Source organism: Heterocephalus glaber, unplaced genomic scaffold (assembly GCF_053883595.1).
Source record: "Heterocephalus glaber isolate CG9 unplaced genomic scaffold, H.glaber_assembly_v1.0 deba00001790, whole genome shotgun sequence".
NCBI lineage: Eukaryota > Metazoa > Chordata > Mammalia > Rodentia > Bathyergidae > Heterocephalus > Heterocephalus glaber.
Window position 1 is genome coordinate 5,567,576 of NW_028258473.1, and position 24,840 is coordinate 5,592,415.

Consider the following 24,840-nt stretch of genomic DNA (forward strand, 5'->3'; position numbering starts at 1 on the left):
AATAATTGAAAATGGCAAATATTATTAATCTAAAAATTCAGGCAAGAAACATCCTGGGAGAACAAACATCTGCTCAGTTCCTCATTGTTCTTGGACTGTTAATATCTTGTTTACCCGAGATGTACTGAACTCTCTGCAAGCCTTTTGTTACACCTTGTTTATCCCAATGTGAACTACTGAACTCTACAAGTCATTTGTTATCATGGGAACGTGTAGGTACTGCTCTCTGTGAGGCCTGGCAAAGGGGTGATTGTCTCTCCCCTGAGTGCTACCCACTTGGGCCTTAGTCCACTGAGGTCAGAGTTGCTAGCCATTTTATTTGTGATTAGAAACTTTCTCCCCCAACCTCTTAATATTTTAAGTGATTCCTCTTATGCAGTTTGGTTAACTCCAAGACTGGAAGGAGCTATGGTCTGCTCTATCTTAGAGCCTTTATGAAAATGGAACTCGTCAATTTAATGTAACATGTGATAATTGTACATTGTCAAATTGTGTAAAAAGCTAATGGCTATTATAATGTTACTTGCTCTAATTGTCAAATAAGTAATTGTGTTACCCAGACAGAGAATCAGGTAATGGTTTTGCAGCAGCCAGCATTTGTTATGATGCCAGTCAATGTTACGGGGGCATGGTATGCAGATCAAGGATTACAGGTGTTGGAAGAAATTAATAAGGCTCTAAGTAGACAAAAGAGAGTAATAGGGTTAATTATTGCTGGAGTAGTTGCACTTATATCTCTTATAGCCACTGCTGTTACTGCCGTTGTTGCCATTTCTCAGTCTATACAAAATGCACATTATGTTAATGAGCTGTCAAAAAATGTTACTATGGCCTTAAAGACACAGGAGGATATAGGTCTTAAGATGGAACAAAAAATAGATGCCCTATATTCTATTGTCACATACTTAGGAAACAAAATACAGGGGCTCAAAATTAGAAGCAAGCTGAAAGGTCATGCTGATTATCAATGGATCTGTGTTACTAGTAAGATGTATAATGATACAGGTTATGAGTGGGATAGGATTAGAAAACATTTACAAGGGGTTTGGCACAGTGCAAATGTGTATTTGGATTTAATAAGGCTTCATAAAGAAATTATGGATCTCCAAAATGCAGAGCCCCTAAAATTTGATGCAGCCCAGGCTGCACAGGATTTTATTGAACAAATTAGAAAAATTTTGCCATCTGCATCTTCATTTACACAGTTACTCATTTCTGTAACAATCATTGGAGGAGGGTTAATTCTTGGATACATAATCCTCCCGGTGTTATTGCGGGTTTTTATACATTCCTCAATGAAGTTGGCTGGAAGTATCCATGGTCTACAATTACATGTTGTGCCGCCTAGGCCCACGGTGTAATCCCCTGCAGTGGCTGGTAGTCAATGACGGGTAAGAGGAGTATGAGACATCACCAACCTAAGACAGAGCAAGAGTACAATGACGCTCTTGACTCCTTGACGGGTAAGGGATTTCTTTATATTCCTCGCCTAAGACAGGCACAGTCTATCTGCGTGATCAAGGGACCTTGATCATATTATATAAAACAGGGGGAGATGTGGGGAGCGGTGTCAGCCAAAAAGCTTCATTTTAATTTAACCCTCTGTTATAAATAGCCAGGAGACTATGTAATGGGGAACCGTGTCTCCGCTAACTCCGATGTTTCCCTTTAGAGATTGCCCTAGCAACAAGATGAACCTTCTGTAACCCCAAGAAACAAGGTAGCCCATGAGGGCGAGGAGTGTCTAGAAAACTAGCAAACAAAGAAGCAGATGTTTTTGGATAAAGGTCATGGTTAATGACCTAACTCACTGAGTGTATAAAAGAGAGGTGAAAATAAACTTGCTTGCTCGGTCTTGGGAGCCCTCCCGACTCTGTCTCTTTTCTTGATTTTTCTCAGTCCTCCTTTCCCCCATTCAGGAACTGTTCGACTGGTGACGTCTGGGGCCGGCACAAGAAATAGGGCAAATAATTCCTTTCACAATAGCAACCAAAAATCTGAAACACCTAGGAATCATCCTAACAAAAGAAATGAAAGACCTCTTCTCTGAAAACTATGGCACTCTGAAAAGAGAGATTGAAGATGATATCAGAAAATGGACAAACATCCCCTGCTCCTGGGTAGGAAGGATTAATATAGTGAAAATGGCCATACTTCCAAAACTGCTATATAGATTTAATGCAATTCCAACTGAGATCCCAGCAGCATACTTCATAGACCTCGAGAAAACAATCCAAAAATTCATTTGGAACAAGAAGAGACCCAGAATAGCTAAAGCAATTCTAGGTAACAGAGACATGGCAGGGGGTAACACAATCCCCAACCTGCAACTCTACTACAAAGCTACTGTGATAAAAGCACCATGGTACTGGCAAAGATACAGACTTGAGGACCAGTGGAACAGATTAGAAGATGCAGAAACAACGCCAGACACACTCAGCCATCTCATCTTCGACAAAGGAGCCAAACACCTTCACTGGAGGAAAGATAGCCTCTTTAATAAATGGTGCTGGAAAAATTGGGCTTCAACTTGCCAAAGATGAAAACTAGGCCTGTATCTCTCACCATGCACTAAATTAAAATCAAAATGGATTAAAGATCTAAATATTAAAATAGAAACTCTGAACCAGTTGGAACAGAGTTTAGGTAGAACCCTTGAAGACATTGGTGTAGGAAAAGATTTTATGAACAAAACCTCAGTTGCCCATGAACTAGCACAAACAATCAACAAATGGGATCTCTTCTTATTAAAAGGCTTCTGCAAAGCAAGAGAACCCACCATCAGTGTGAAGAGACAACCCACAATGTGCAAAAAATCTTCACCTGCTCTTCCTCAGACAAAGGTCTACTATCTTGAATCTATAAAGAACTTAAAAAGATCAGACCTCCCAAATTTAAAGACCCAATCCAGAAATGGGCATCTGAAATGAACAGACATTTCTCAGACAAAGAAGTAGGAATAGGAAATAAATACATGACAAAATGTTCAACATCACTGGTCATTGGAGAGATGCAAATGAAAACAATGCTGAGATTCCACTTCACTCCAGAAAGAATGGCTGCTATCATGAAATCAACCAATAACAAATGGTGGCGGGGCTGTGGGGAAAGAGGAACCCTGCTCACCTGCTGGTGGGAGTGTAGACTGGTGCAACTACTGTGGAAATCAGTATGGAGATACCTCAAAGAACTAGGACTGGAAGTCCCATTTCACCCAGCTATTCCACTGCTGGGGATCTTCCCCAAAGAATTAAAAAAATCATACCACAGTGATATATGTGTGCCCATGTTCATAACAGCATAGTTTGTAATAGCTAAAACTTGGAAACAGCCCAAATGTCCATCAACTGGAGACTGGATAAAGAAAATGTGGTGTTTTTATAAAATGGAGTACTACTCAGCCATAAAAAATGAGAAATTAGAGACATTTATAGCTAAGTGGATGCACACTGAGGCAATACTCTTAAGTGAAATAAATAGAACACACATGAATAAATACTGAATAGTTTCTCTGGTGTGAGAAACTGAAAGTGTAAATAAGGACTAAATGTATAATAGGTAATGTGATATAGAAAGAAAAGGGGCAAAGGGGAAGGAAGTTGGATGGCTAGAGGTAAGGCTAGAAGGGAATGGGATTAATATGAGAAAATGGAAAAATAGGAACAAAATCTTTGTAAATAGGGAGGACTGGAGGGGTTGAAGGGAGGGCTGGACAAGGGTGAAAAATAAGAACCAAGAGAGACTATGTAAAGGTGCAAATCTCCAATGATGAATGTCATTATATTGTATACCTGAAATGTACCAATGATTAGAATGAATAATCAATAATGTAAAATAGGAAGAAAAGGTCCAAAGGGGTAGGGGTAGTGGGAGGGGCCGGGGAAAGGAAAGAAGGGAAAGGAAAAGTGATGAGAAATGGAAAAAATGGAAATAAAGTCTTTGTAAATAGGGAAGGGTGGAGGGCATGAAGGGAGGGTTAGGAATGGGGAAAAAATAAGAACCAAGATGCATTATGTAAAGGTACAATTCCCAATGAGAAATGTAATTGTGTTGTATACCTACAATGTACCAATAAAAGAATTTAATACAAAAAAAAAAGAAATTGAAACTCTTGTGTATTACTGATGTGAATATAAAATGGTGAGGACATTGTGGAAAATGTTAGTTCCTCAAAAAAATTAAACATAGTTACATTATTTAACATAGAATTATATCACTCAACAATTATGCCTATTACTCAAAAGAAGTAAAAATGCACACTGAAACAGATACTTGTTCTCCAATGTTCATAGCAGCATTATCCATACAACCAAAAGATGGAAGTGTTCCAAATGTCTACAGATGGGTGAGCGAATCAAATGTGGTATATACATAAAATAAATATTATCCGGGGTTAATAATGAGTGAAATAATGATATCCTGAAACATGGATGAAGCTTGAAGAAATGCTAAGTGAAACAAGACAGATACAAAGAGACAAACATTGTATGATTCCACTTACATGAGTTATCTAAAGTAGTCAGATTTATAGATATAGAGAACAGAATGTTTGGTACCATGAGTTGAGGGGAGAGGAAAAAGGGGGAGTTTTTATTTCAAGGATACAGAGTTTCATTCTGGAATAATGAAAAATTCCAGGAAATGGATAGTGGTGAAGGTTGCACAATAACGTAAATATACTACTTAAATACTTAAAATATAATTGTTGCATGTGTTATGATAATACTAAATCTAGAATTACCCTAAACTTAACATTGAAACTTAATCTATGTATGCTTATTTATTGATTGATTTCAGCATGTTTATATTTTAGAACAGAGGTAATTTGTTTAGGGAAATTGCTATACACATATAACATATCTTGCTTACTTTCTATGCCATTATCTGTTACCATCTTCTCCCTTAATGCCCTCCTCCTTCAATACCCTTCCTCAACTGCAAAGTCTGACTGTTTGTTCCCTATCATCTTTTATTTATTTATTGTTCATATTTCAGTTTTCTAATATAAAAGAAATTATGTAGTATTTAATGTTCTGAGTCTGATTTATTTCTCTTAGCTTTATGGTGTCAATTTCTCTCCATTTTCTTGCAAATGACATGACTTTATTCTGCATTTTGGCTGAAAATATTCCATTGTGTATATATACCAGATTTTCTTTATCCATTCATCTATTAATGGGCATATAGGTTGTTCCCACAGCTTAGCTATTATGTACCGTTCTGGTCTGAACATGGGTATGCATTTATCGCTGTAATATGCTGCCTTTAATTCTTTTGGGAATATACCCAGGAGCGGTAACCTGGATAAAATGGTATTACTATGCGCACTTTTTTGAAGAACCTTCCTACTGATCTCCATAGTGTTTTACTAATTTACATTATCACCAGAAATGCAGGAGGATTCCTTTTGTCTCCACATGCTTGCCAGCATTTATTGATTTTTGAATTCTTTAAAAACTTAATCACGTTTGTTGGCACACTTTAGGTATACATAATGATCACATTCATCATAGGGAATTTGCTCTTGTACATAATATATCTTGATTATTCTTTTTTTTATTCCCCTTTCCACCTTTCAATTCCTATTGCCCACATTATTGAACTCTTGATGATAGCAATTCTAAGTGGGGTAAGATAGAATCTCAAAGTATTTTTTATTTGTAATTTCCTAATGGCTAAAGATGTGGAATTTTTTTTGACATACTTATTGGCCATTTGTAATTCTTTTTTGGGAAGTATCTATTCAGTTCAGTTGCCCATATTTTTCATTTAATTATGTTATGTGGGAAATTTTTTGAGTTCTTTATATATTTTAGTTATTAGTCCTCTATCAGAGAAATAGCTGGATTTTTTTTTCCATTATGTGGGTTATCTTTTGACTGTTGTTACTTTGGCTATGAAGGTTTTTGATTTAATGAAATACCATTTGTTGATTTTTGACATTATTTCTTGTGTTATTGAAATTCTATTTAGAAACTCTTTGCCTGTGCCTATGGCTCCAAGTGGTTCCCATATGTTATCTTCCAGGGATTTCAAAGTTTTGTTTTTATTTATAGATCTGGGATCCATTTTGATTTGATTTGAGGACAGAATAAGACATATGGATCTAGTTTCTGTCTTCTGCAAATGGATATTGTTTTCCCAGCACCATTTGTTAAAAAGGCTATAATTTCTCCAACGTATATTTTTTGTCCCTTTGTGAAAAATCCTATGGCTTATGGTATATGAGATTATTTCTGTGACTTTTGATTTATTCCATTGGCCTATAGGTTTATTTTAGTGTCAGCACCATGTTGTTTTGGTTACTATATCCTTCCAGCGTAAGTTGAAATCTTGTATTGTGGTGCCTCCTGCTTTGCTCTTTTTGCTCAGGATTGCTTTGGTTATTTGAGGTCTTTTGGTTCAATATGAATTTTAATACTTTTTCTAGTTCTGTGAAGAATGTTGCTGGTATTTTCATAGGGATTGCATTTATAGATCACTCAGTAATATGGTTGTTTAAAAATATTAATTCTGTCAATCCAAGAACAAGGGATATGTTTCCATTTTTTAATGTCTTCTTGAATTTCTTTATTCAGAGTTCTTTAATTTTCATTGCAGAGATCTTTCTCCTCCTTAGTTTGATTTCTATTTAAGGGTTTTTAAAGCTATTATGAATGGAATTCTCTTCCTAATTTCTTTCTCAGCAGGTTCATTATTGGTATACCGGAATGCTATTTGTTTTTGCATGTTATTTTTGTACCCTGCCATTTTGCTTAATTTGTAAACAAAATCTAAAATTTTCTGGTTGAGTTTTTAAAATCTACTATGTAAGGAATTATATTATCTATAAATAAAGACAACTTGACTTCTTCCTTTTTTATTCCTATTCCTTTTATCTCATTTCTTTTTCTTGTCTGATTGTTCTTTCTAAATTTTCAGGTTCTATATTGAACAGGACTGGAGAGTATGGACACCTTTAGATTTTTTCTAATTTCAGAGGAAATAATTTCAATTTTTCCCAACTCAGTATGTTGTTGGCTGTGCATTTATCATAAATGGGTTTTATTAATTTTAGGTAATGTACTTCCTTAACTATTTTCATCAGGGTTTCTATCAAGAAGGAATGCTGAATTTTGTTGGAAGGTTTTTTTCTGCATGTATTGAGATGATCATATGAGTTACATTCTCTTTTTCCTTACATGGTATATTACATTTATTCATTGACATATGGTGAACTCTTCTGGCATCCCTGGAATGAAGTCAACTTGGTCAAAATGTATGATCTGTTTAATTAGTTGCTGAATTCTGTTTGCAAGGATCTTACTGAGAATTTTTGCATGTATGTTAATCAATGTTATTGGCATATTGTTTTCATGAGTTCTTAAATGATTTGGTGTCAGGGTAATAACTTGCTCCAAGGAATGAGTTTGGGAGCATTCCTTACATTTGATTTCACCTAAAAGTTTGATGGATTATTTGTTTTAGTTCTCTAAATTTTAGTAAAATTTAACAGTAAATATGCTATCTTGGGCTTTATTTGGTTGCTTATACTTTTATTAGCACATCAATTTCATTGCTTATTATTGGCCGATTTAAATTTTTATATTTTCTTGGTTTAATTTTGATAAATCATATGTGTCTAGCAATTTATCCATGTCCTCTAGGTTCTCTGAGTTATTGAAATATTTGTCTTCATAATATTTTCTAATAACCCTCTAGATTTCAGTGGTGTTTGTTGTAATTTCACTTTTTTCATTTCTAATTTAATTGAGATAGATCTCCTTTCTCCTTTTTTGTTAAATTTGTATAAGGCTTTATCAGTCTTTTTATCATTTCAAAGAATAATTATTTGATGTGTTTATCCTTTATATTTTTTAGCCTCAGTTTTCTTACCTTATTTTCTGATCTTAATAGTTTCCTTCTACTAGTTTTGGGCATAGATTACTGTTGTTTTTCTAAGACCTTGAGATTCACCATTAGGTTATTTATTTGGGAATCACTGTTTTTGAAAAGTAGGTGCTCATAAGTGTAAACTTCCCTCTTCCAACTACTTTCATTGTGTCTCAGATTTTGAAATGTTGTGTTTCCATTGTCAGTTGATTCTCAAACTTTAAAATTTTTCCCTGATTTCTTCTGTGGCCCATTAATCAATCTCCATTTGTTTTAGTAAACTTTTTGGTTTCTGTTGCTATTGATTTATAATTTTATTCCACTCTGTTTGGCAGGACTCATGAGAGTATTTCAATTGTTTTTCATTGCAATGTTCTTTCTGAGCTAAAATATCATTTATTTTGGAGAAAGTTCCATGGGTTACTGAAATGAATGTAGATTTTGCTATTGTTGAGTGAAATTCTCTGTATATATTAATTAAATCCATTTGTTTTACAGTGTAATTTAATGCTCATATTTCTTTGATTTTGGCTGGTTGACTTGTTTATTTGTGAGAGTGGTTTGATAAGTTTATTGTATTGCTGTCCTTGTGTCTTTTTGTCAAGTAGTTTTTATTTTAAGAAATTGGATGTGCTGATTTGGTACATACGTATTTAAAAATGTTACCTCTTCTTGGTGAATCTTTTCCTTTACCAACATGTAGTAACATTTTTTGTATTTTGTGTCAGTTTGGGTTTGAATTCTCCTTTGTCAGAAATTAGAATTGCTACTCTTGCTTGCTTGCTTTCAGGCTCCAAATATTTGGAGTATCATTTTTCTTCCTTTCATTTTCAGTTTGTGTATGTCTTTGTGGATGAGGTATGTCTCTTGCAAACAACATGTGGTTGGCTCTTGTTTTTTAATCCGGTCTGCTGAACAATGTCTTTTGATTGAGGAGTTAAGACCATTTGCGTTGAGAGTTAGTACTATAAAATATGCAATGATTCATGTCATTATGTTGTTTTGCCACGCTTCACTCCTTTCTGGTTTGTTTGTTTGTTTAGTTACTTTCTCAGGCAAATTTATTCTTTCCTTTGCTCTCAAGGATGTCCTTATCCTCCTTATCTCTGTTTATGATTTCCTTAAGTATCTCCTGAAAGGATGGCTCAGTGGCCATGAATTTCTTTAGTTTATCCTTATTGTGCAAGGTCTTTATTTCTCCTTTGTTTTTGAAAGATAGATTTGCTGTATACAGTATGAGTCAGTAACTATTGTTTTAGGGCTGAAACACCTTCCACCTTCCTGCCCTTTAAGGTTTGTGTTGAGAAATTATCTATTACTCTTATATGTTTGCCCTCATAGGTGATTTAGGGCTTCTTTCTCACAGATTTTAGTATTTTTTTCTGAGTTTTTGAAATTTTGACTATGATGTGTCATGGAGAGTTGCTTTTCTGGTCATGTCTATTTGGGTTTCTAAATCCTTCTTTTCTCTGGCTGTTCTCATTTCCTAGATTTGGGAATTTCTATGCAAAACTTCAGTGGATTAATTTTTTATGCCATTTGCTTCTACATTGATCCCTTCACCATGTGATAAACCTTAAATTTATAGTTTCAGGGTCATCTAGGAGCTCTTGTATAATCTTTTCTTTCTCTCTTGCTATTTTTCCATTATCATTGAATGAATATTCTAGTTTGGTGATGGTGAACCTATGGCATGCATGCTGCAGTGGGCACAGAGGGCCCTCTCTGTTGGCACATGAGTCAAGTTGCCCCAGCAGCCAAGAATCAGATATTTAGGTTTAATTGTAATGTTGGCTCTTTGCCATAAAAAGTGGGTTTGGGGTTGTAGTTTGGGCACGCTTTAAAAAGTTCACCATCACTGTTCCAGTACAGCTACATTGTCTTCAAATCCTCATACCCTTTTTTTTTTCCTGAGTGCTCTTGCTTATTGTGAAAAATTTCAATTAAGTATTTCATTTTCAGGATATCTACTTGGCTCTTTGTCATAACTTCTGTGTTTTTCCTAAAGTGGTCTTTCATATCCTGCATTATGTTCTTGTGTTCCTTAATACATTAAGGTGCTTATTTGTATCTTCTTTGATCTCCTTAATCATTTTAACTATCAGCTTTTTGAATCCTTTGTCCATAACTTCTTCCTTTTCCGTGTCTGTGGGATCAGTTTTTAACCTAAGACTGGTGAGATTAAGTTGCCTCATTACTGCAGTGCATTTTATGGATATAAATAGAACGCTATATTTTTATAAAAAAGGAAAAAACTTCCAAACAATCACAAACCAGGGACATAGAAGAGGGGATCAAATATATGGTTACAATTATTACAATAAAAAGCATATTGCCATTAATCATCCTCAAAATACTCCCTCTCTTTGAACACACATCCCCTTGTTCTTGCCACTTTGTGAATCAATTCTGAAAGTGTTCTTTCTTTAGTTTCTTCATGAGATGTGATAAACAATGTGGTGAATGCTGTGACCATGTGCCAATGCAAAGGCAGGGTCATAAAAACATTATAGTGAGTCCTCAATAATGTTATTCACTGGATTGGACCCATGTTACCCTTGACTCTTCCCTAAAGTAAGGAAAGACCACGAAAGATAAATATTTTGAATTGATTCAGCAAATCAAGTCAATCATGACTATGCAGCTGGATACTCACAGCACTGCTTCAGAAAGTGGCAAGAATGATGGGATAAATATGTTCAAAGTGAGCAGGAATATTCTGAGAGAGAGTAATGGCCACATGTCTTTTACTGTAATATATTTTTAAACATTACTGTATATTTTGATTACAACTCATTTTCAAAATGCCTACTGGCAAACAATTTTTTATCTAAATATATAAGAATTACCAAAATCCAATAATAAGAAAGCAAAGCATCAGTATGGAGATACCTCAAAGAACTAGGACTGGAAGTCCCATTTAACCCAGCTCTTCCCCTCCTGGGTATCCTCCCCAAAGAATTAAAAGAAACATACCACAGTGATATATGTGTACCCATGTTCATAGCAGCACAATTTGTAATAGCTAAAACTTGTAAACAGCCCAAATGCCCATCAACTGGAGACTGGATAAAGAAAATGTGGTTTTTCTATAAAATGGAGTACTACTCAGCCATAAAAAATGAGAAATTAGAGACATTTATAGCTAAATGGATGCACATTGAGGCGATACTCTTAAGTGAAATAAACAGGACACACATGTGTAAATACTGAATAGTTTCTCTAGTGTGAGAAACTGAGAGTGTAAATAAGGACTAAAGGGTATAATAGATAATGCGAAATAGGACAAAAAGGGGCAAAGGGGAAGGGGAAATAGGAGGGAAAGAAGGGAATAGAATATGAGAAAATGAAAAAAAGGACACAAAGTCTTTGTAAATATGGAGGGATGGAGGGGTTGAAGGGAGGGCAGAGGAATGAGGAAAAAATAAGAACCAAGAGAGATTATGTAAAGGTGTAAATTTCAAATGATGAATGTCATTATATTGTATACCTAAATTGTATCAATGAAATAAAATTAAAAAAAAATCAATGAAAAATGGGTAATATGTTTAAGCAGTTTATCAAAGAAGATACACAAATAGAAGATAAGCATATGAAAAGATGTACAGAATCATGGAAATTTTCAAATTAAATACACAGTGAGATCTTACTTTAGTTCTATTAGAATGGTTAAAATAAAAAAGAACTGATAACCAGATTTTCGCAAAGATACAGAATAACCAGAATTGCTACACATTGCTTTTGGGAATATTGAATTATAAGATTGTAGGCAACATGTAGTTGGGTTTCATTTTTTATTCATTTTGCCATTCTGTGTATTTTTATTGGGGAGCTAAGACCATTTACATTGAGAATTATTACTGAAAGATGTTTACTGAATCCTGTCATTGCATTGTTTTCTCATTTCTGATTCCTTTATTTTTCCTTTTGTTTACTCTCCTAGTTAGATATATTCTTTGTTTTGAGCTCTTTGGTGATGTTGGCCCAGTTAGAATTCTTTTGAGCATCTTTTGCAATGTTAGCTTTTGAGCATGAATTTCTTTAGATGCTTTTCTTTAAGGAAAGTCTTTTTTGCTCCATTAATTTTAAAAGATAATTTTGCAGAATATTTTAATCTGTGTTTAAAATTGCTTTCTTTCATGGCTTGAGAAGCTTCACTCCAAGTTCTCTTGGACATTTAGCTTTGCTTTGAGAAATCTGTTGTTCCGTTAAGGTTACTTTTATAAGTTACTTGGTGTCTTTCTCTAACAGCTTTTTGTATTGTCTCTTTGTGCTGAGTTTCTGGGATTTTAACTGTGATGTGTTATGGAAAATTTCCTTTATAGTCATAGCTATTGGATTTTCTATATTTTCATTAACTTGAAAGTTCAATCCTTTCCCTAGATTAGGAAAATTTTCTGCTGTGATTTCAGTGAATAGATTTTTAGTAACTTCTGAGTTGTCTTCTAATCTTTCCTTCACTCCTACAATTCTTATATTAGTTTCTGTGAATCATGTAGAAGCTATTTAGTGCAGTTTCCATGGTGTCTTGTAATTTTTAGGGTATCATTCCACATGTGATCTACTATATTAACCTTGTCTTCTAGTTCTGGCATTCTATTCTCATATTGGTCATTCTTACTGCTCATACCTTTAATAGAATTATTTTATGTCTAGATTTCTTTCATGATGTCTATTTACTAAAATAGTCATTTGTGTCTTGTACTGTCTTGTTCAATTCAATTAGCTCTTTGTGTCTTTTTAAGCTCATTAAACATTTTATTAAGTAAGTCTTTGATGTGTTTATTTACATCATCTTTGAGGCCACTGAACATCTTATGAATTTGTTTCTTCTTTGATCTCTTCACACTCTTTATTTGTTTTTTTATTTCTTTGTGACATCCTCCATTTCAGTGATCATGAAACCAGCTTTAAAGGGTTAGGTGTTTTTATCTTGTTGCCTTGTTTTCTTATGTTTCTATTGTTTGTGGGCTGATGACTGAAAATCAGTTATAGTAGAAAAACTCTGTCTCTGCTGTGAAGATCTCTTTACTGTATGTTTCCCTGTGATGTGACCTTTACTGTGGTTATGTTTAGGTATTTATATACCTCTTCATACTATGCAATGTTAATAGGGTCAGTTCCAGTCTCAGAGTTGCAAAGCGAGAACTACTACTGGTTATATCAGCATCTACAGCATTAAGCATTTATCAATTGTGTAACTTAAGACTTGTTTTAACAATTTCACCCATTTTTATATAACTCAAAAAGATTGTGATAGAATACTGATGACAAATAGGCTGGGATGTAAAATATGTGGGAATAAAAAAGGAAAGAAGAGAAAAGTTTAGGAAAAAGAAATGGAAAAAAGATAACTGCAAATGAAAGAAAGCAATGAGAGAGTATTTTGTCTCTGGAGTGGAAAGCTTGTGGAGAGAGTTTATAGTTTATTTGTAGGGGTAGGAAAGAGGAAGAATAAAGAGGGATATAAAACTGGAGATTTAGGGAATCTGTGAGAAAGATCGAACAAATTAATATTCTGATAAAAAAGTTTGTGTTTGAATCCTCTATGCACAATTTTTGGTAAGGGTTAACCTGACATGAACATTAGAGATACTATTTTAAGACCTAATTAATTCTTATTTTCCTTATATATATATATATATATATATAGATGCACATATCTGTATGTGAGCCAGATGAAAGAATAAAAGAGAGAGAAAATGAAAAGAACCACACACATATAAAAACAGGAAAATAGTCTTCTCAATCCTAATTATACTGCAGTAGTATTCAACCAGAGTGCTCTTAACTGTATGTTCATAAATGGAGAAACCTTATCTTTTGGCAGTTGCATTGAACTTGTTCTCCTATAATTTTTCTCTGGCCTGCCAGTGAGTGGAGGGGGTTTAGGGTCTAGATGATCCACTGAGTGTGCTTCTCATTCCCACTGCAGGCAAGGCTCCATTTGGTTTCAGTTGTGCTCCTGTGGTGTGTCTAGTCAGAGGACTTTATTTTGACTCTAACTTATGATCAGATATCTTCAATTGTATTGGAGGGATGATGAGGATGCAGTGTGCTTTGTCAAATGCTCAGTCTTTTGGTGATTTCTGGGGATGCCTTCTTGATTTCCACCCCTTTCCTTCCATGATAATCCCTGACACTACCTAAGTCTGGTCTTTTTATACTGCTTGAGGTAAGTGTACAATCAAACCTCATTTTGCTACACTGCTTGGCTCTCTGACAATTCCAATGGTCTGTACTTCACAAAGTATCACTATCCAGTCCACAAACCCAGTGGTGCCTAGGACTCAGCTCAGCAACTTTTGGTTGGCAGTGTGAGGCTTCCCACGTGGGCATAGTATTTACTAGTGTTTGAGTGAGTAGTGGGGGAGTACCTTCTTTCGCAGTGCTCCCTTGCCTTTTCTCCTTCCCTAGATCACATCATTACAAAGGCTGCTTGCCTCTACAATGAACAGATCCAGAGTTCTCTGAGTTAGGATCCAGGTCCTAAACCAGGAATGACCCTTGTTTCTTTCTTTTCCAAGGGCCCACTGTGTTAGTCACTGCTCTCTGAATAATTTTCTGGCTTTTAGTTTCTCTATTGCCCTAATATATGAATATCTTGGTCATCGAGATCCCTCTCCCAGTGTGGAAAGATTTAGGACAGGTCGGTATACTGGAAGGTGCTTCCTAGGCTAGTTATGAATTTCAGCAGCCAAGCTGCTTTTGCCCTTCTTGGCTTCCTTCCTCAGTGGGCTAGTTTCTCTTCAAAGATTACTATGTTCACCAGAACTGAGGTGTATGTGGTGCCAGGATCAATGGGTGACACACCTTCCCTTTCTAAATACCCCATAATACAGGCATTCATCTGGTGGGCTTCTCTTTCAGGTTGCCTCCCTCTATCTTATCCCCCATTTCAGAATACATTCCTGAGACACATCATGGGCATCCTACAAGCACCATTGCCTCCTGTCAGCAATCCTGACTATACCATAATTTTCCAAGAGTGTGTTTCTGCATTCCTTTGTTAAACCATAATACAATTTAAATTAACTTGCTGTATTTTACTGATACATTTAAGATGTAAAAGTAAAGCTCTAACTCAAAAGTAATTCTATGCTAGATAAATTTAATTCATTAGGTTTAAAGTAAGTTTATAACCCATCATTCCATTGTAATTGTGTTAAGTAGAATTCTAAATTGGCTCCCAGATGTCTGTGCTCTCTAGTGTGCATGCACAATACAGCCCCAACTTCTTCAATGTGGATAGATCCTGTGAATATGATGCATTATTAAGTTTCATTAGATGGTAAAGGTGAAGGGATTTTTTTCAGATATAATTATAGTCCCTAATCAGTTGACTTTGAGTTAATTAGAATAAATGATAAATGTTTAAGGAGATAGATATGTTTAACCTGATTCAAACATTACACGATGTATACACATATTAAAACATTGTATACATATATATTTTATTTTTATGTCAGTTAAAATAAACTTAATTTGAAAATATATATTTTTATCTTTAATATACGATATATGTATGGAGGGAAGAGAGAGAGAATTGATGATCCTGACCTAATTAATTATCCTTTTAAGTATAATCCAGAGGTCAGAAACTTAAGGATCAGTGACTGTGTTTCCTGCTAGTTTTAATGAAACACGCCAACATGATTTTTGCAGCTGCGAAGAAATGAATTCTTCCAACAATCACATAAACATTGAAGAGGACACTGAGGCTCAGAGGAGACTTCAGCCCCAGAAAATATTTTTACTGCATCTTTGTGAAACCCTGAGCAGAGGAAGCCATGCCAAGGCTCCTGACCCAAGCAAACTCTCATTTTATAAACTCATGTTGTTTTAAGCTTTTAAATTTGTGCTAACTTCTATTGCAGTAGAAAACTAATGCAGAGCTCCATAATTATTTATGTGTCTACCTCTACATTAAATAAGGAGAATAAATTCAGAATGGGCCAGTGTCTTATTCACCTTGTGTCACCGGTAATCAGTATAATTCTGATGAATATTATGTACTAATACATGCTTGTACAATGAATTTTATACTTGTGCAATGGTTATATATATATATATATATATATATATAGTCTATGAAACCACTGCAATACAGAAGATGTGTTTAGGAAATTAATAAAGTGTACATACTTTTAAATCCAGAACTACTATTTAGAGATAGTATCTAGGTTGTTTTAAGCATGGTATACTAAGATTAGTCTGGTTGTAGCACTACAATAGTTATGTTACCCACTTATTAACTTCTCTAGCTTCGTGAGTTCTTTGGGCCATTTACTCTAGAAAAAAAGTAAGACTTTTGACTAGCTAGATATCTTGGATTATCATATTCCTAACTCTATCATTCCAAGTAGCTACTTTCTCTGAGGCTCAAGCCTCTAAGTTAACAAAAATAGTTCATAAAAATTTCTCTGCTTTCCTTACATGGTGGGTAAGGATTAAATAAAATCAGACAAGGAATATGAATATAGAAGTGTTATAAAGGGAGAAGTAATGCTATAACAATATCACAGAAAAACTATTCATAAGGTAATAGAAAAGAGAAGATAGTATTTTTTTTTTTTACTTATGGTTCTATAGTGAAGGGAAATGCCAAACAAATTCACAACATTCCAATGAATAATTTCTGAAGCTAACTAGGATAATTTAAGCCCTAAGCTTTATATTTAATAGTCAAAAGCCATTGAAGCCACTATTTCTAGTGATAGTCAAATTTAAATTCAAGTTTTAAACACAATCTGATGTTGAAAATGAGAATTTTGCTGCATTTATTATTATTTAAATAAAGAAAGCTGCACCTTATAACATTAAGAGGTGAAGATTTTGATACCTACTTCTTAGTAACCAGGTCTTCTAACTTAAACACCTCTTTCTAGGAGAGTCACAACTGAACGGTAAGAAAAAAAGTAATTCAGAAGAGTGCAAGTGTTGAAAATGCCTGTATTTCTAAAAAAATAAATACATAAGTCAAACATCAATAAAAGTATAACTTAAAGAAAGAAGAAAATTCAGAAATACCAAATAAATTATTTGAAAACTCAGTCTCTTAGTTACTTTTCTCTCATTGCTGAGACAAACTATCTGACACCCAAAGTTAAAGAGGAAAAGGTATTTTTTAAATTAACAGACAAGCCAAACCTCTTTCTGTCCCTTATATTGTATCCAGGCTACCAGGATTAGACTGATTTAGTAATCTCCCAAAATTAATCCGATCATTGCAACATGAATCAATTACACACTAGATTCAGCCACCTCTGAAAAGGCCTAACCTATGACTGCATGAGGCTTTGTGAGACATGTAGACAAAAGCCATAGCACTCAAGTTATTTTTATAGTTACATTGAAAGTAGTTATTCTATGTTAAAAGAGATTTAAGTTATATGACTACATTAAAATATTCTTATTTTGGTATACAAAACATCTCACTATTAAACTAAAGATTACATAGTGTAGTGATATAGATATTGTTAAAATTTTCAACCACTGTTAGTCTAAGTCTCCAAAGAAATTTCTGATTTTAATGGTGTTAAAACATTCATTAAAATTGACTATTTGAACCATTTAAATGTACAATTCATTGCCATAAAGTACACTTGCAATGTGGAGGAACTATCACCACTATCCATTTCCCGAAATTTTTCAGCATTCAATACCAAAATTCTGTACCTTTGAACAAAGAATTTCCCCTTCCCTTTTCTGTCCAAATCATAGCACTCAGCATTTTACTCTTTATGAATATGACTACTAGCTACATTATGTAAGTGGAATCATACAATATTTGTCCCTCTGTACCTGGCTTGCTTCATTTAGTGTATCATCAAAGTTTGCCCATGTTTTAGAATGTCAGGACTTCATTCTTTGTTAAGCCTACATAATTTTTCATTTTATGTATTTATCATGTCTGATTTATCCATTCACCTATCAAGAGATACTTGGAACACTTCCAACATTTGGCAATGATATCGCTATGAACATTGCTGAACAACTAACAGTTTCAGTCTGTTTTTCTTTCTTTTGAGTTTATATTTAGGAATAATTGTTAAATCATATAGTAATTCTATGTTTAAGTTTTTGAGAAACTGCCATAACATTTTCTACAATGTCTGCACCATTATCATTTACTTCAGTAATGCACAGTCTCAATTCTCTACATGCTCACCAACACATTATTTTCTGATTTTTTTTGTTTTTATAATCATCATTATAATGTATATGAAGTAGTGTCTCACTGTGGTTTTTGACTTTCATTTTCCTAAAGACTAAGGAGATTGAGCATTTTTTTCCCTTATTGGCCATTTGTACATTTTTGGAGAAATATGTATTCAGATCTTTACCCAGTTTTTAATTTTGATATTTTTGCTACTGAATTGTAAGTGTACAGGATATTAATTTCATATTATACATGTGATTTACAAATATTTCAGCCACGTGTGAATTGTCCTTTCACTCTATTGATAATTTCCTTTGATGCAACATTTTAAATGAACTTCAGTTTATCCACTTTTCTTTTGTTGCCTGAATAAGAAATCATAGTCAAGTCCAATGTCATGTTTCCCTTTTGTCTTCCACTAAAAGTTTTATTCTATTATATTTGGGTTTGATCCATTTTGCGTCAATTTTTCTATATAGTATTACTAAGGTACACTCTTCCTTTGGGATATAGATATCAAGTTGTCTAACACATTTTGTTCAATTATATACAGTTCCGCATCAAATATTCTACTTTTTAAAAAAACATATGACATGTGTGTTTATTTCTCAGCTTTATATTGTATTCTATTGTTTTCTATGTTTTTCCAAAGAGATTTTTGAGAGGAAATCAATTGTATTGCAAATAAAGTCATGAGAGTAGCAAAATATTGTTCCTATCATTATATTTTAGGACTACTTAATAATCATGTCAGTAAAAAGCAAAACATTATAATTTTCTACAGGAGATTTCTATTAATTTGTAGGAACATTGAAAGTTATACACTTTAGGAGTCTTCATACTTTTAATTGTGAGCCTTCTTCAGTCATGTTATCCCATCTCTTCCCCGAATTTTACAGTTCATCTTTGCCAAAATATCCTCTCTGGATATTTTTACCTTCAAAGCCACACCTCCTTGCAGTATATATAACCAGTGAATTTGCATGTACTCTAACTAACAACAAGCAACTTCACTGAAATTAAATGAGACATTACTTAAATGTGTGCAAAAGCTTAACCTATAAACTCTCCTTCATGATTCTTTTAGTCTTCTGGTGTTTCAAACATAAAACCCTGAAGTTATATTATCTAAATAAAACAATTGGCTGATTGCGTAAATGTGATACATTCTAATATAAAAATTCAAACAATAATGTAGGAATCATTTTATTTTAGAAACACATAAATGTCATCATTAAAAGAATTTCCACATAGTATATATAAAATATTAATGGATAAGCAGATAGACATGTAGAAATAATTACATTATGATTCTCACTTCTTTTTTTTTTCTCCATTAACTATATTGGTACATTTCAGGTATAAAATACAGTTACATTCATCATTGGGATTTTGTACCATTACATGAGTCTCTTGGTTCTTATTTTTATTCCCTTCCCTTGCCCTCCTTTCACCCCCTCCACCCTTCCCTATTTGCAAAGACCTTGTTTCCATTTTTATCCTCTTCTCATATTTTTTCCTTTCCCTTTTTTCCCTTCCCCTACCCCTCCCAATTCCCCTGCACTTTTAGACCTTTTCTTCCTGTTACACAATATCAGTTACACATTTTAAAAATTACAATATTAAGACCTAGGAGACATTACCACAGATTTTACAGAATTTAAAAGGATATAGAAAGCATATTACAAAAATCTTTTTTGAAATAAATTTGACAACTTCTAAGAAGTAACTTAGAAGACAAATTAATGAAACTAACTCTGGAGGAAATATAAATTTGAATAGCACCTATTAAAGAAAGTATATTCCTAGCTTGAAAACCTACCTGTATGACAACAACAGGCTCATATACATTTTAACTGATAAATTATATCAAACATTTAAAGCAGAAAAAAGAAGGAACACTTCTCCCCTCATTTTAGGAAATCAACATTGTGCTAATCCTAAAACTGGATAAAGATAATAGAAGAAAAAGTATGAACATAGATAGAAATTTGTTTAACAAAACAAACTCTTAGAAGTCAGATCTGGCAGGATGTAGAAAGTGTTTTTATTATAGGGATGGCAGTGTTGGTTCAGCATTGGAAGATCCACCCCCAAAAGTCATCATTTTAACAGAGGAAAGGAGAAAGCCATATGATCCTGTCACTAGTTGGAGAAAGAGTATTGGACTGAATTCTACAGCTGTTCATGGTAAAAGCTATCAGGAGACTAGAAGTAGAACAGAAACTTCTCAACAGATTAAAGACATGTACTCCATACTTCCAGCGAGAATGCCTTATATGAATGGAGAAGATACAATGCTTTCTCCTTAAGGTGGGGAACAAGGGCAGATATGCTTACTCTTTATCTGTCCATTAAACTTTGAAACTTAGGCCCCACCAAAATAGTCTGGCAATAAAATGACACAATTAGGATAGGATTGGCAAGGTAGAAGCAAAATCTTTATATGTAGATGAAATGATCATCTACAGGGAAAATACTAAGAAATCTCTAGGAGCCCCTAGAACTTGTACTTGAATTTAGCAGGATTAGAAAACACAAGGTATATATAAAAATTCAGGTCTGTGTATACTTGCTATAAATGAAGAACTGGATATTGAAATTTAAAAGTTATGTAGGAGTACAAAGGACCCACAAAAGCCAAAAAGAAAAACAAAAACAAAAACAGTGTTGGAAGACATTTAGCACCCAATTTTAAGAATTCTTCTAAAGCTACAGTAATCAAGGCAGTGTTGGTGTAAGGAAAGACAAATAGATCATTTGAATAAAACAGGGAATCTAGAAATAGAACCACACATATATGGTCCACTGAGTTTTGAAAGATTATTTAACATTAGCATTTTATAGAATATAAACTCGATTCAAGAGCCGATTCAAGATAGTGAAGACACTATCTTCAGCAAACGGCACTAGAACACCTGGTATCCGTATACAAAAATTAACCTCAACCCTTTTTTTCCATACATGAAAATAACTTGAAGGGATCTATGAACCTAAATAAGAAAGCCTAAAAGTATAAAACTTTAAGAAGAAATTATAAGGGAAAATATTTATGAATTCAGGGTAGGCAAGAACTACCTAGGATACAAAAAACAGGATGTATAAAAGAAAAAAAATTGATAAATGAGATTCCATCAAAATTTAGAACTTTAAATGACATCATTAAAATGAAAAGTAGTCCTTAAACAGACCATATTTACAATGCATATATGAGCAGAATATATAAAGAATTATTAGAGCTCATTAATAGACAACCCAATTAAAAAGTAGACATAAGATGATAAATAGCGAGTATAGCACAAGGAATGGTGTGCAAGTCTAGAATCAGAAAAATACTAATCAGTACAATAATAAGATTGAATTATACACTCATTAGGGAGATGAAGTCAAAAGTTTTACAAGCCTTTTCATGACTTTTTCTTTTTGTTGGATTCTCCCCCTTTGCGTTTAATTTGTCACACCCAATGGATTCATTCTGCTGGGTTTCCTGGGGTTGTGATTCTCATTGTCTTTTCCTAGGGTATTGCCGAAAACTTTTTGGAGTGCCAGTTTGGTATTCATAAAGTTCCTGAGGTGCTCTTTAGCATGAAAGTATCTTATTTCTCCATCAATTCTGAAAGATAGTTTTGCAGAGTCCATCAATCTGGGTTGGAGGCTGTTTTCCTTTAGGGCTTGAAATACAGCACTTCAATCTCTTCTTGCCTTGAGGGTTTGCATTGAGAAGTCTGCTGTGATTCTGATGGGCTTTCCTTTGTATGTGATTTGTTTCTTTTCTCTCACTGCTTGTAGAATTTTATTCTTCTGTTGAATTTCTGGAATCCTAACTATTATATGCCTATGTGTAGATTTTTTTTGATTAAGGTTAGCTGGAGTCCTACATGCCTCATCTATCTGTATGTCAAGTTCTTTTCGCCTCCTTGGGAAGTTTTCTGCCATCACCTCTGTGAAGAGTTTTTTTTTTAATGTCATCTGCACTCTCTCCTCTTTCCTCACTGACTCCAATCAGTTTTATGTTATTCTTCTTTGCATCATCTAGCAGCCACTGGCTTGATTTCTCATGTTCCCTCACAATTTTAAAGCAATTTTTCTTTTCCTCCTCACTAATTGCAATCTTATCTTCTATAAGTGAAATTCTATCCTCACATTGGGTCATTCTGCTACACAGACTTTGATAGAGTTTTTAATCTCTTGGAAATCTGTTTGTATCTGTTTTATGGATTCCATTTGTTTTCTATGTTGGGATTCCATCATGTTCCTCAGATCCTCTATTTTTTTTTATCTGTGTCCTCTCTAGATTTATTAATCATGTCTTGCACCATGAGCAAAATCTTTGCTGTTATCTGAGTAATTATTTCTGATTTCATTTTTCCCAGATCCTCTTTTGTTGCCAGTTCAGAGAGTCCAGGTGGTTGAGTGTCAGAGTGTTCCATCACCTTTCCCTTTGGGGTTGCTGGAGGTGATCTGGAAGTCTGTTTTTGAGGATTGCTTATGTGTCTTCTCATTTCCACGGGGGGGGGTGTGCTTCTGGCACCCATGCAGCTCACCTTCTCTGCCCTAGGAGCTTGGGATGGCAGCGGGGGAGCTTCCTTCCAGGTGCTAGGACTGGCTGAGCTTCACTGCCCTAGGAGCCTGGGATGGAGGCGGGGAAGCTTCCTTCTGGGTGCTGGGACGGGCTCAGCTTCTCTGCCCTAGAAGCTTGGGATGGTGGTGGGGGAGCTTCCTTCCGGATGCTGGGACCAGCTCACCTTCTTGGCCCTAGGAGCCTGGGATGGCAGCAGGGGAGCTTCTTTCCGGGTGCTGGGACCGGGTCAGCTTCTCTGCCCTAGAAGCTTGGGATGGCGGTGGGGGAGCTTCCTTCCGGGTGCTGGGACCGGCTGAGCTTCACTGCCCTAGGAGCCCGGGATGGAGGCGGGGAGCTTCCTTCTGGGATACATTATAATTCTGTATATTTCTTTTCCCTTTTTATTAGTACATGTTTGCTGTGCATAATGATTTTATTCCTCAGGGACATTTGTACAGGTACATAATACATCTTAATTCTTTTTTCATCCCCTTCATCTGCCTCTTGATCTCTTTTCCATTTGAAAAAAATCTATCTCCCTATTTTCTAGTACCTATATTTTATTTTGCACTTTATACATTGGGTTTCTCATATAAAAGAAACCATGCAATATTTAAGCTTGTATGTTTAGTTTGCTTCATGTAACATTATGGTTTCAAGGTGCACCCTTCTTCCTACAAAAAACTCATTTATCTTTTTTTTATTCATTATTTTATTGGTATATTTTATGTATATAATATGATGACATTCATCATTGGGACTTTGTATCTTTACTTGTTATATCTTAGTTATTATTTTTTTCCCAATTCCCCTGCCCTCCCTTCAAACCCTCCAACCCTCCCTATTTACAAATACTTTGTTTCCATTTTTTCTGGCAGAGTAGTAGTCCATTGTTTATAACATAACATTTTCTTTATCCTTTGCATTATATATTTTCTTTAAAATAAAATTATCATGTCTCAACTTCAGAAATTATGACTTGACTTGAAAGATAAGGTTATTAGCATTCTTACATTTTCTAATAACTCCCTTCATCCAACTCCTGATTTGGGATACCAATATTAACATTTTTACATTATAGTTTTATAAGATGTTCATTACTTAAATAAATATAAATTTTCATGTTTTAATCTTGTTTAAGTACACTCAATGATTACCAGCAGTCATTTATATATGACTTCTCAAATCCGAAGTTTAATTCTATGCATATCATATTTGGCTTGACTTTACTTTTTTTTTCCTCATAAATTCTTTTATTGGTACATTTTAGGTATACAATACATTTACATTCATCATTGGGAACTTGTACCTTTACATGATGTATTTTGGTTCTTATTTTTCCCCATTCCCCTGACTTTACTTTCAAGTAATTTTTTCTTGAATTTCTAGAAGATGCACACCCTGATTTTACGCATGCTGAGAATACTTGCCTAGTGTCTTCATATCCCTGGTACCGCAAAAAAAAAAAAAAATACTCAACCTCATTAGTAATTAGATCAATGTAATTATAGGATTAATATTCCTTATCCAAAATGTTAGGGGCCAAGATTGTTTCAGGTTTCAGAGAGTTTTGGATTTGAAATATTTTCATATGTTCTTCCAGTTGAGCATTGTTAATACAATACAGGCATGGTGCCATTGAGCTAAACCTCCGGCCCTGAGATTGAGTATTTTTTCATGTAATTATTTGCCTTCCATTTATCTCCTTTGATGACTGAAGCATACATACAAATCTTTTGTTCATTTTTTTGGATTGTAATTATTTGTCATCTATTTTCTTTGATGAATGAAACATACATACAAATCTTTTGTTCATCTTATTCGATTGTTGTATAATTTGATTTTTTTGATTAACTGAGGCTTATAATACAGCTGCAAGTATGTTTTATCTTGGTACATGATTCACTTGTGCTTGAAAAAATTTGTAATCTGCTGCTTTTGGACAAAATGACATTTACATCAAGTAATTTATGTTGGCTAAGCATGTTTTTCAAAACTGTTATATACTAATTGATTTTTATCTATTTATTCTAGCAGTAATCAAGAGAGTATGGTTAGAATAGCTGATTATAATTTTGATTTCATCCACTTACTTGCAGTTATGTCTTGCTTTGCTTCATAAATCTTTAAGCATTGTTTTAAATTTCTAAAAGTTTATAATCATTCTCCATATGAAATGACACTTTTTTTTTGCAGTGTGATGGCTCATGCATGCTAGGCATTTGCTCTATTTTTGAAGTAAATA

General features: G+C 34.2%; 1 protein-coding gene across 19 annotated transcripts in view; it reads right to left on the bottom strand.

The window, feature by feature from the left end:
* Positions 1-24,840, bottom strand: part of Zc3h12b (zinc finger CCCH-type containing 12B) — a 224,594-nt gene that overhangs the window by 182,178 nt on the left and 17,576 nt on the right. The gene's annotated exons all lie outside the window — the stretch shown is intronic.